Consider the following 13,611-nt stretch of genomic DNA (forward strand, 5'->3'; position numbering starts at 1 on the left):
AGTTGATTCTTGGACCACGGAGCTCTTTCGTGTTGCTACAGTGACCTCAGGATCCCTCTAGCCTTGAAACAGTGTTCTTGGGGTTTGTCTGGAGTGCCATCAAGGAAATCAAGGCTCCTTTCATGTGTGATGTGCAACACGGAATTGCTCTGCACGCAGTGTAGGGGAATCGGGCCTCATCTCGCGGCGAGGGGGAAGTCTCATGGTTTTTCTTGAGTTGCGGCGGGAACCTGGGGTATATTCTCGAGTTACGACGGGGATGGCCCTTCCACCCACGTGTTTGTTCAGCGACGTCAGGACTCCTGCCTAGTTGCGAGGGACAACTCGGGATTCTCCTCGAGGCTTGGCAGGGCAATTGGGACACCTCTCCAGCTGAGGCGGGAGACCAAGGGTCCCTTTCCACGTGCCACAGGAATCCTGGGACTCCTATCAAGTTTCACGAGGAGTCAGGCATCGTCTCCTTTGGAGGCACTGATCTCCGCGTACCTCTGGAGTTTTCAAAGAATGTGAGGCCTCCCGTCGCGATGAGGTGGGGAACTAGGTCTTTCTCTGTGGTCTCCACAGAGGATTCAGAAATCCTTTCGTCTTGGGAGATGCAAGACGAGCCTGCATTTATGTCAATGCAGGGTTATCCGGCCTTATTTCGAGTCAGGGCATTGCGGTGTCCATTCCACTTGAGGCTGCAATCTCAGGATCCCCCTCACATACCTAAATCTGCGAGAAGCCCCCTCTTGAGGTGCTTGTGGTTAGGTGGTATTCCTCTGGAGTCGAAGTTAGGGACTAACCTCTCATCTCAAGATGATTTTTGGTCCACAGAGTTCTTTCTTGTTGCTACAGTGACCTCAGGATCCCTCTAGCCTTGAAACAGTGTTCTTGGGGTTTCTCTGGAGTGCCATGAAGGAAATCAAGGCTCCTTTCATGTGTGATGTGCAACACGGAATTTCTCTGCCCGCAGTGTAGGGGAATCGGAACACATCTCGCGGCGAGGGGGAAGTTTCATGGTTTATCTCGAGTTGCGGCGGGAACCTGGGCTATATTATCGAGTTACGATGGGAATGGCCCATCCACCCACGTGTTTGTTCAGCGACGTCAGGACTCCTGCCTAGTTGCGAGGGACAACTCGGGATTCTCCTCGAGGATTGGCAGGGCAATTGGGACACCTCTCCAGCTGAGGCGGGAGACCAAGTGTCCCTTTCCACGTGCCACAGGAATCCTGGGACTCCTATCAATTTTCCCGAGGAGTCAGGCATCCTCTCCTTTGGAGGCACTGATCTCCGCGTACCTCTGGAGTTTTCAAAGGATGTGAGGCCTCCGGTCGCGATGAGGTGGGGAACTAGGTCTTTCTCTGTGGTCTCCACAGAGGATTCAGACATCCTTTCGTCTTGGGAGATGCAAGACGAGCCTGCATTCAAGTCACTGCAGGGATATCCGGCCTTATTTTGAGTCAGGGCATCGCGGTGTCCATTCCACTTGAGGCCGCAAACTCAGGGTCCCTCTCACATACTTAGGGGTGAGAGAAGCCTCCTGTTGAGGTGCTTGTGGTAAGGTGGTAGTCCTCTGGAGTCGAAGCCAGGGACTATCATCTCATCTCGAATTGATTCTTGGTCCACGGAGCTCTTTCCTGTTGCTACAGTGCCCTCAGGATCCCTCTAGCCTTAAAACAGTGTTCTTGGGGTTTGTCTGGAGTGCCATCAAGGAAGTCAAGGCTCCTTTCATGTGTGATGTGCAACACCGAATTGCTCTGCACGCAGTGCAGGGGAATCGGGCCTCATCTCGCGGCGAGGGGGAAGTCTCATGGTTTTTCTCGAGTTGCGGCGGGAACCTGGGGTATATTCTCGAGTTACGACGGGGAGGGCCCTATCACCCACGTGTTTGTTCAGCGACGTCAGGACTCCTACCTAGTTGCGAGGGACAACTCGGGATTCTCCTCGAGGCTTGGCAGGGCAATTGGGACGCCTCTCCAGCTGAGGCGGGAGACCAAGGGTCCCTTTCCACGTGCCACAGGAATGCTGTGACTCCTATCAAGTTTCATGAGGAGTCAGGCATCGTCTCCTTTGGAGGCACTGATCTCCGCATACCTCTGAAGTTTTCAAAGGATGTGAGGCCTCCGGTCGCGATGAGGTGGGGAACTAGGTCTTTCTCTGTGGTCTCCACAGGGTATTCAGACATCCTTTCGTCCTGGGAGATGCAAGACGAGCCTGCATTCAAGTCACTGCAGGGATATCCGGCCTTATTTCGAGTCAGGGCATCGCAGTGTCCATTCCACTTGAGGCCCCAAACTCAGGGTCCCTCTCACATACCTAGAGCTGAGAGAAGCCTCCTCTTGAGGTGCTTGTGGTAAGGTGGTATTCCTCTGGAGTCGAAGCCAGGGACTAACCTCTCATCTCGAGTTGATTTTTGGTCCACGGAGCTCTTTCGTGTTGCTACAGTGACCTCAGGTTCCCTCTAGCCTTGAAACAGTGTTCTTGGGGTTTCTCTGGAGTGCCATCAAGGAAATCAAGGCTCCTTTCATGTGTGATGTGCCACACGATATTGCTCTGTACGAAGTGTAGGGGATCCGGCCTCATCTCGCGGCGAGGGGGAAGTCTCATGGTTTTTCTCGAGTTGCGGCGGGAACCTGGGGTATATTCTCAAGTTACGACGTTGATGGCCGTTCCACACACGTGTTTGTTCAGCGACGTCAGGACTCCTGCCTAGTTGCGAGGGACAACTCGGGATTCTCCTCGAGGCTTGGCAGGGCAACTGGGACGCCTCTCCAACTGAGGCGGAAGACCAAGGGTCCCTTTCCTCGTGCCACAGGAATCCTGGGACTCCTATCAAGTTTCACGAGGAGTCAGGCATCGTCTCCTTTGGAGGCACTGATCTCCGCGTACCTCTGGAGGTTTCAAAGGATGTGAGGCCTTCGGTCGCGATGATGTGGGGAACTAGGTCTTTCTCTGTGGTCTGCACAGGGGATTCAGACATCCTTTCGTCTTAGGAGATGCAAGACGAGCCTGCATTCAAGTCACTGCAGGGATATGCGGCCTTATTTCGCGTCAGGGCATCGCAGTGTCCATTCCACTTGAGGCCGCAAAATCAGGGTCCCTCTCAGATACCTAGAGCTGAGAGAAGCCTCCTCTTGAGGTGCTTGTGGTAAGGTGGTATTCCTCTGGAGTCGAAGCCAGGGACTAACCTCTCATCTCGAGTTGATTCTTGGTCCACGGAGCTCTTTCGTGTTGCTACAGTGACCTCAGAATCCCTCTAGCCTTAAAACAGTGTTCTTGGGGTTTGTCTGGAGTGCCATCAAGGAAGTCAAGGCTCCTTTCATGTGTGATGTGCAACACGGAATTGCTCTGCACGCACTGCAGGGGAATCAGTCCTCATCTCGCGGCGAGGGGGAAGTCTCATGGTTTTTCTCGAGTTGCGGCGGGAACCTGGGGTATATTCTTGAGTTACGTCGGGGATGCCGCTTCCAACCACGTGTTTGTTCAGCGACGTCAGGACTCCTGCCTAGTTGCGAGGAACAACTCGGGATTCTCCTCGAGGCTTGGCAGGGCAATTGGGACGCCTCTCCAGCTGAGGCGGGAGACCAAGGGTCCCTTTCCACGTGCCACAGGAATCCTGGGACTCCTATCAAGTTTCACGAGGAGTCAGGCATCGTCTCCTTTGGAGGCACTGATCTCCGCGTACCTCTGGAGTTTTCAAAGGATGTGAGGCCTCCGGTCGCGATGAGGTGGGGAACTAGGTCTTTCTCTGTGGTCTCCACAGAAGATTCAGAAATCCTTTCGTCTTGGGAGGTCCAAGACGAGCCTGCATTTATGTCAATGCAGGGTTATCCGGCCTTATTTCGAGTCAGGGCATTGCGGTGTCCATTCCACTTGAGGCTGCAATCTCAGGATCCCCCTCACATACCTAAAGCTGCGAGAAGCCCCCTCTTGAGGTGCTTGTGGTTAGGTGGTATTCCTCTGGAGTCGAAGTTAGGGACTAACCTCTCATCTCGAGATGATTTTTGGTCCACAGAGTTCTTTCTTGTTGCTACAGTGACCTCAGGATCCCTCTAGCCTTGAAACAGTGTTCTTGGGGTTTCTCTGGAGTGCCATGAAGGAAATCAAGGCTCCTTTCATGTGTGATGTGCAACACGGAATTTCTCTGCCCGCAGTGTAGGGGAATCGGAACACATCTCGCGGCGAGGGGGAAGTTTCATGGTTTATCTCGAGTTGCGGCGGGAACCTGGGCTATATTATCGAGTTACGATGGGAATGGCCCATCCACCCACGTGTTTGTTCAGCGACGTCAGGACTCCTGCCTAGTTGCGAGGGACAACTCGGGATTCTCCTCGAGGATTGGCAGGGCAATTGGGACACCTCTCCAGCTGAGGCGGGAGACCAAGGGTCCCTTTCCACGTGCCACAGGAATCCTGGGACTCCTATCAATTTTCCCGAGGAGTCAGGCATCCTCTCCTTTGGAGGCACTGATCTCCGCGTACCTCTGGAGTTTTCAAAGGATGTGAGGCCTCCGGTCGCGATGAGGTGGGGAACTAGGTCTTTCTCTGTGGTCTCCACAGAGGATTCAGACATCCTTTCGTCTTGGGAGATGCAAGACGAGCCTGCATTCAAGTCACTGCAGGGATATCCGGCCTTATTTTGAGTCAGGGCATCACGGTGTCCATTCCACTTGAGGCCGCAAACTCAGGGTCCCTCTCACATACTTAGGGGTGAGAGAAGCCTCCTGTTGAGGTGCTTGTGGTAAGGTGGTAGTCCTCTGGAGTCGAAGCCAGGGACTATCATCTCATCTCGAATTGATTCTTGGTCCACGGAGCTCTTTCCTGTTGCTACAGTGCCCTCAGGATCCCTCTAGCCTTAAAACAGTGTTCTTGGGGTTTGTCTGGAGTGCCATCAAGGAAGTCAAGGCTCCTTTCATGTGTGATGTGAAACACGGAATTGCTCTGCACGCAGTGCAGGGAAATCGGGCCTCATCTCGCGGCGAGGGGGAAGTCTCATGGTTTTTCTCGAGTTGCGGCGGGAACCTGGGGTATATTCTCGAGTTACGACGGGGATGGCCCTATCACCCACGTGTTTGTTCAGCGACGTCAGGACTCCTACCTAGTTGCGAGGGACAACTCGGGATTCTCCTCGAGGCTTGGCAGGGCAATTGGGACGCCTCTCCAGCTGAGGCGGGAGACCAAGGGTCCCTTTCCACGTGCCACAGGAATGCTGTGACTCCTATCAAGTTTCATGAGGAGTCAGGCATCGTCTCCTTTGGAGGCACTGATCTCCGCATACCTCTGAAGTTTTCAAAGGATGTGAGGCCTCCGGTCGCGATGAGGTGGGGAACTAGGTCTTTCTCTGTGGTCTCCACAGGGTATTCAGACATCCTTTCGTCCTGGGAGATGCAAGACGAGCCTGCATTCAAGTCACTGCAGGGATATCCGGCCTTATTTCGAGTCAGGGCATCGCAGTGTCCATTCCACTTGAGGCCCCAAACTCAGGGTCCCTCTCACATACCTAGAGCTGAGAGAAGCCTCCTCTTGAGGTGCTTGTGGTAAGGTGGTATTCCTCTGGAGTCGAAGCCAGGGACTAACCTCTCATCTCGAGTTGATTTTTGGTCCACGGAGCTCTTTCGTGTTGCTACAGTGACCTCAGGTTCCCTCTAGCCTTGAAACAGTGTTCTTGGGGTTTCTCTGGAGTGCCATCAAGGAAATCAAGGCTCCTTTCATGTGTGATGTGCCACACGATATTGCTCTGTACGAAGTGTAGGGGATCCGGCCTCATCTCGCGGCGAGGGGGAAGTCTCATGGTTTTTCTCGAGTTGCGGCGGGAACCTGGGGTATATTCTCAAGTTACGACGTTGATGGCCGTTCCACACACGTGTTTGTTCAGCGACGTCAGGACTCCTGCCTAGTTGCGAGGGACAACTCGGGATTCTCCTCGAGGCTTGGCAGGGCAACTGGGACGCCTCTCCAACTGAGGCGGAAGACCAAGGGTCCCTTTTCTCGTGCCACAGAAATCCTGGGACTCCTATCAAGTTTCACGAGGAGTCAGGCATCGTCTCCTTTGGAGGCACTGATCTCCGCGTACCTCTGGAGGTTTCAAAGGATGTGAGGCCTTCGGTCGCGATGATGTGGGGAACTAGGTCTTTCTCTGTGGTCTGCACAGGGGATTCAGACATCCTTTCGTCTTAGGAGATGCAAGACGAGCCTGCATTCAAGTCACTGCAGGGATATGCGGCCTTATTTCGCGTCAGGGCATCGCAGTGTCCATTCCACTTGAGGCCGCAAAATCAGGGTCCCTCTCAGATACCTAGAGCTGAGAGAAGCCTCCTCTTGAGGTGCTTGTGGTAAGGTGGTATTCCTCTGGAGTCGAAGCCAGGGACTAACCTCTCATCTCGAGTTGATTCTTGGTCCACGGAGCTCTTTCGTGTTGCTACAGTGACCTCAGAATCCCTCTAGCCTTAAAACAGTGTTCTTGGGGTTTGTCTGGAGTGCCATCAAGGAAGTCAAGGCTCCTTTCATGTGTGATGTGCAACACGGAATTGCTCTGCACGCACTGCAGGGGAATCAGTCCTCATCTCGCGGCGAGGGGGAAGTCTCATGGTTTTTCTCGAGTTGCGGCGGGAACCTGGGGTATATTCTTGAGTTACGTCGGGGATGCCGCTTCCAACCACGTGTTTGTTCAGCGACGTCAGGACTCCTGCCTAGTTGCGAGGAACAACTCGGGATTCTCCTCGAGGCTTGGCAGGGCAATTGGGACGCCTCTCCAGCTGAGGCGGGAGACCAAGGGTCCCTTTCCACGTGCCACAGGAATCCTGGGACTCCTATCAAGTTTCACGAGGAGTCAGGCATCGTCTCCTTTGGAGGCACTGATCTCCGCGTACCTCTGGAGTTTTCAAAGGATGTGAGGCCTCCGGTCGCGATGAGGTGGGGAACTAGGTCTTTCTCTGTGGTCTCCACAGAGGATTCAGAAATCCTTTCGTCTTGGGAGATGCAAGACGAGCCTGCATTTATGTCAATGCAGGGTTATCCGGCCTTATTTCGAGTCAGGGCATTGCGGTGTCCATTCCACTTGAGGCTGCAATCTCAGGATCCCCCTCACATACCTAAAGCTGCGAGAAGCCCCCTCTTGAGGTGCTTGTGGTTAGGTGGTATTCCTCTGGAGTCGAAGTTAGGGACTAACCTCTCATCTCGAGATGATTTTTGGTCCACAGAGTTCTTTCTTGTTGCTACAGTGACCTCAGGATCCCTCTAGCCTTGAAACAGTGTTCTTGGGGTTTCTCTGGAGTGCCATGAAGGAAATCAAGGCTCCTTTCATGTGTGATGTGCAACACGGAATTTCTCTGCCCGCAGTGTAGGGGAATCGGAACACATCTCGCGGCGAGGGGGAAGTTTCATGGTTTATCTCGAGTTGCGGCGGGAACCTGGGCTATATTATCGAGTTACGATGGGAATGGCCCATCCACCCACGTGTTTGTTCAGCGACGTCAGGACTCCTGCCTAGTTGCGAGGGACAACTCGGGATTCTCCTCGAGGCTTGGCAGGGCAATTGGGACACCTCTCCAGCTGAGGCGGGAGACCAAGGGTCCCTTTCCACGTGCCACAGGAATCCTGGGACTCCTATCAATTTTCCCGAGGAGTCAGGGATCATCTCCTTTGGAAGCACTGATCTCCGCGTACCTCTGGAGTTTTCAAAGGATGTGAGGCCTCCGGTCGCGATGAGGTGGGGAACTAGGTCTTTCTCTGTGGTCTCCACAGAGGATTCAGACATCCTTTCGTCTTGGGAGATGCAAGACGAGCCTGCATTCAAGTCACTGCAGGGATATCCGGCCTTATTTTGAGTCAGGGCATCGCGGTGTCCATTCCACTTGAGGCCGCAAACTCAGGGTCCCTCTCACATACTTAGGGGTGAGAGAAGCCTCCTGTTGAGGTGCTTGTGGTAAGGTGGTAGTCCTCTGGAGTCGAAGTTAGGGACTAACCTCTCATCTCGAGATGATTTTTGGTCCACAGAGTTCTTTCTTGTTGCTACAGTGACCTCAGGATCCCTCTAGCCTTGAAACAGTGTTCTTGGGGTTTCTCTGGAGTGCCATGAAGGAAATCAAGGCTCCTTTCATGTGTGATGTGCAACACGGAATTGCTCTGCCCGCAGTGTAGGGGAATCGGAACACATCTCGTGGCGAGGGGGAAGTTTCATGGTTTATCTCGAGTTGCGGCGGGAACCTGGGCTATATTATCGAGTTACGATGGGAATGGCCCATCCACCCACGTGTTTGTTCAGCGACGTCAGGACTCCTGCCTAGTTGCGAGGGACAACTCGGGATTCTCCTCGAGGCTTGGCAGGGCAATTGGGACGCCTCTCCAGCTGAGGCGGGAGACCAAGGGTCCCTTTCCACGTGCCACAGGAATCCTGGGACTCCTATCAATTTTCCCGAGGAGTCAGGCATCCTCTCCTTTGGAGGCACTGATCTCCGCATACCTCTGGAGTTTTCAAAGGATGTGAGGCCTCCGGTCGCGATGAGGTGGGGAACTAGGTCTTTCTCTGTGGTCTCCACAGAGGATTCAGACATCCTTTCGTCTTGGGAGATGCAAGACGAGCCTGCATTCAAGTCACTGCAGGGATATCCGGCCTTATTTTGAGTCAGGGCATCGCGGTGTCCATTCCACTTGAGGCCGCAAACTCAGGGTCCCTCTCACATACTTAGGGGTGAGAGAAGCCTCCTGTTGAGGTGCTTGTGGTAAGGTGGTAGTCCTCTGGAGTCAAAGCCAGGGACTATCCTCTCATCTCGAATTGATTCTTGGTCCACGGAGCTCTTTCGTGTTGCTACAGTGACCTCAGGATCCCTCTAGCCTTGAAACAGTGTTCTTGGGGTTTGTCTGGAGTGCCATCAAGGAAGTCAAGGCTCCTTTCATGTGTGATGTGCAACACGGAATTGCTCTGCACGCAGTGCAGGGGAATCGGGCCTCATCTCGCGGCGAGGGGGAAGTCTCATGGTTTTTCTCGAGTTGCGGCGGGAACCTGGGGTATATTCTCGAGTTACGACGGGGATGGCCCTATCACCCACGTGTTTGTTCAGCGACGTCAGGACTCCTACCTAGTTGCGAGGGACAACTCGGGATTCTCCTCGAGGCTTGGCAGGGCAATTGGGACGCCTCTCCACCTGAGGCGGGAGACCAAGGGTCCCTTTCCACGTGCCACAGGAATGCTGTGACTCCTATCAAGTTTCATGAGGAGTCAGGCATCGTCTCCTTTGGAGGCACTGATCTCCGCATACCTCTGAAGTTTTCAAAGGATGTGAGGCCTCCGGTCGCGATGAGGTGGGGAACTAGGTCTTTCTCTGTGGTCTCCACAGGGTATTCAGACATCCTTTCGTCCTGGGAGATGCAAGACGAGCCTGCATTCAAGTCACTGCAGGGATATCCGGCCTTATTTCGAGTCAGGGCATCGCAGTGTCCATTCCCCTTGAGGCCCCAAACTCAGGGTCCCTCTCACATACCTAGAGCTGAGAGAAGCCTCCTCTTGAGGTGCTTGTGGTAAGGTGGTATTCCTCTGGAGTCGAAGCCAGGGACTACCCTCTCATCTCGAGTTGATTTTTGGTCCACGGAGCTCTTTCGTGTTGCTACAGTGACCTCAGGTTCCCTCTAGCCTTGAAACAGTGTTCTTGGGGTTTCTCTGGAGTGCCATCAAGGAAATCAAGTCTCCTTTCATGTGTGATGTGCCACACGATATTGCTCTGTACGAAGTGTAGGGGATCCGGCCTCATCTCGCGGCGAGGGGGAAGTCTCATGGTTTTTCTCGAGTTGCGGCGGGAACCTGGGGTATATTCTCGAGTTACGACGGGGATGGCCGTTCCACACACGTGTTTGTTCAGCGACGTCAGGACTCCTGCCTAGTTGCGAGGGACAACTCGGGATTCTCCTCGAGGCTTGGCAGGGCAACTGGGACGCCTCTCCAACTGAGGCGGAAGACCAAGGGTCCCTTTCCTCGTGCCACAGGAATCCTGGGACTCCTATCAAGTTTCACGAGGAGTCAGGCATCGTCTCCTTTGGAGGCACTGATCTCCGCGTACCTCTGGAGGTTTCAAAGGATGTGAGGCCTTCGGTCGCGATGATGTGGGGAACTAGGTCTTTCTCTGTGGTCTGAACAGGGGATTCAGACATCCTTTCGTCTTAGGAGATGCAAGACGAGCCTGCATTCAAGTCACTGCAGGGATATGCGGCCTTATTTCGCGTCAGGGCATCGCAGTGTCCATTCCACTTGAGGCCGCAAAATCAGGGTCCCTCTCAGATACCTAGAGCTGAGAGAAGCCTCCTCTTGAGGTGCTTGTGGTAAGGTGGTATTCCTCTGGAGTCGAAGCCAGGGACTAACCTCTCATCTCGAGTTGATTCTTGGTCCACGGAGCTCTTTCGTGTTGCTACAGTGACCTCAGGATCCCTCTAGCCTTAAAACAGTGTGCTTGGGGTTTGTCTGGAGTGCCATCAAGGAAATCAAGGCTTCTTTCATGTGTGATGTGCAACACGGAATTGCTCTGCACGCACTGCAGGGGAATCGGTCCTCATCTCGCGGCGAGGGGGAAGTCTCATGGTTTTTCTCGAGTTGCGGCGGGAACCTGGGGTATATTCTCGAGTTACGTCGGGGATGACGATTCCAACCACGTGTTTGTTCAGCGACGTCAGGACTCCTGCCTAGTTGCGAGGGACAACTCGGGATTCTCCTCGAGGCTTGGCAGGGCAATTGGGACGCCTCTCCAGCTGAGGCGGGAGACCAAGGGTCCCTTTCCACGTGCCACAGGAATCCTGGGACTCCTATCAAGTTTCACGAGGAGTCAGGCATCGTCTCCTTTGGAGGCACTGATCTCCGCGTACCTCTGGAGTTTTCAAAGGATGTGAGGCCTCCGGTCGCGATGAGGTGGGGAACTAGGTCTTTCTCTGTGGTCTCCACAGGGGATTCAGACATCCTTTCGTCTTCGGAGATGCAAGACGAGCCTGCATTCAAGTCACTGCAGGGATATCCGGCCTTATTTCGAGTCAGGGCATCGCAGTGTCCATTCCACTTGAGGCCCCAAACTCAGGGTCCCTCTCACATACCTAGAGCTGAGAGAAGCCTCCTCTTGAGGTGCTTGTGGTAAGGTGGTATTCCTCTGGAGTCGAAGCCAGGGACTAACCTCTCATCTCGAGTTGATTTTTGGTCCACGGAGCTCTTTCGTGTTGCTACAGTGACCTCAGGTTCCCTCTAGCCTTGAAACAGTGTTCTTGGGGTTTCTCTGCATGCCATCAAGGCTCCTTTCATGTGTGATGTGCCACACGATATTGCTCTGTACGAAGTGTAGGGGATCCGGCCTCATCTCGCGGCGAGGGGGAAGTCTCATGGTTTTTCTCGAGTAGCGGCGGGAACCTGGGGTATATTCTCGAGTTACGACGGGGATGGCCGTTCCACACACGTGTTTGTTCAGCGACGTCAGGACTCCTGCCTAGTTGCGAGGGACAACTCGGGATTCTCCTCGAGGCTTGGCAGGGCAACTGGGACGCCTCTCCAACTGAGGCGGAAGACCAAGGGTCCCTTTCCTCGTGCCACAGGAATCCTGGGACTCCTATCAAGTTTCACGAGGAGTCAGGCATCGTCTCCTTTGGAGGCACTGATCTCCGCGTCCCTCTGGAGTTTTCAAAGGATGTGAGGCCTCCGGTCGGGATGAGGTGGGGAACTAGGTCTTTCTCTGTGATCTCCACAGGGGATTCAGACATCCTTTCTTCTTGGGAGATTCAAGACAAGCCTGCATTCAAGTCACTGCAGGGATATCCGGCCTTATTTCGAGTCAGGGCATCGCAGTGTCCATTCCACTTCAGGCCGCAAAATCAGGGTCCCTCTCGCATAGCTAGAGCTGAGAGAAGCCTCCTCTTGAGGTGCTTGTGGTAAGGTGGTATTCCTCTGTAGTCGAAGCCACGGACTAACCTCTCATCTCGGAGTTGATTTTTGGTCCACGGAGCTCTTTCGTGTTGCTACAGTGACCTCAGGATCCCTCTTGCCTTGAAACAGTGTCCTTTGGGTTTCTCTGCAGTGCCATAAAGGAAATCAAGGCTCCTTTCATGTGTGATGTGCAACACGGAATTGCTGTGCACGCAGTGCAGGGGAATCGGGCCTCCTCTCGCGGCGAGGGGAAAGTCTCATGGTTTTTCTCGAGTTGCGGCAGGAACCTGGGGTATATTCTCGAGTTAAGACGGGGATGGCCCTTCCACCCACGTGTTTGTTCAGCGACGTCAGGACTCCTGCCTACTTGCGAGGGACAACTCGCGATTCTCCTCGAGGCTTGGCAGGGCAATTGGGACGCCTCCCCAGCTGAGGCGGGAGACCAAGGGTCCCTTTCCACGTGCCACAGGAATCCTGGGACTCCTATCAAGTTTGACGTGGAGTCAGGCATTGGCTCCTTTGGAGGCACTGATCTCCGCGTACCTCTGGAGTTTTCAAAGGATGTGAGGCCTCCGGTCGCCATGAGGTGGGGAACTAGGTCTTTCTCTGTGGTCTCCACATGGGATTCAGACATCCTTTCGTCTTGGGAGATGCAAGACGAGCCTGCATTCAAGTCACTGCAGGAATATCCGGCCTTATTTCGAGTCAGGGCATCCCGGTGTCCATTCGACTTGAGGCTGCAAACTCAGGGTCCCTCTCACATACCTAGAGCTGAGAGAAGCCTCCTCTTGAGGTGCTTGTGGTAAGGTGGTATTCCTCTGGAGTCGAAGCCAGGGACTAACCTCTCATCTCGAGTTGATTTTTGGTCCACAGAGTTCTTTCTTGTTGCTACAGTGACCTCAGGATCCCTCTAGGCTTGAAACAGTGTTCTTGGGGTTTCTCTGGAGTGCCATCAAGGAAATCAAGGCTCTTTTAATGTGTGATGTTCAACACGGAATTGCTCTGCACGCAGTGCAGGGGAATCGGGCCTCATCTCGCGGCGAGGGAGAAGTCTCATGGTATTTCTCGAGTTGCGGCGGGAAGCTGGGGTATATTCTCGAGTTACGACGGGGATGGCCCTTCCACCCACGTGTTTGTTCAGCGACGTCAGGACTCCTGCCTAGTTGCGAGGGACAACTCGGGATTCTCCTCGAGGCTTGGCAGGGCAATTGGGACGCCTCTCCATCTGAGGCGGGAGACCAAGTGTCCCTTTCCACGTGCCACAGGAATCCTGGGACTCCTATCAAGTTTGACGAGGAGTCAGGCATTGGCTCCTTTGGAGGCACTGATCTCCGCGTACCTCTGGAGTTTTCAAAGGATGTGAGGCCTCCGGTCGCGATGAGGTGGGGAACTAGGTCTTTCTCTCTGGTCTCCAGAGGGGATTCAGACATCCTTTCGTCTTGGGAGATGCAAGACGAGCCTGCATTCAAGTCACTGCAGGGATATCCGGCCTTATTTCGAGTCAGGGCATCCCGGTGTCCATTCGACTTGAGGCTGCAAACTCAGGGTCCCTCTCACATACCTAGAGCTGAGAGAAGCCTCCTCTTGAGGTGCTTGTGGTAAGGTGGTATTCCTGTGGAGTCGAAGCCAGGGACTAACCTCTCATCTCGAGTTGATTTTTGGTCCACAGAGTTCTTTCTTGTTGCTACAGTGACCTCAGGATCCCTCTAGCCTTGAAACAGTGTTCTTGGGGTTTCTCTGG

The sequence above is a fragment of the Cervus elaphus genome, chromosome 27 (genome assembly GCF_910594005.1).
Source record: "Cervus elaphus chromosome 27, mCerEla1.1, whole genome shotgun sequence".
Taxonomy (NCBI): domain Eukaryota; kingdom Metazoa; phylum Chordata; class Mammalia; order Artiodactyla; family Cervidae; genus Cervus; species Cervus elaphus.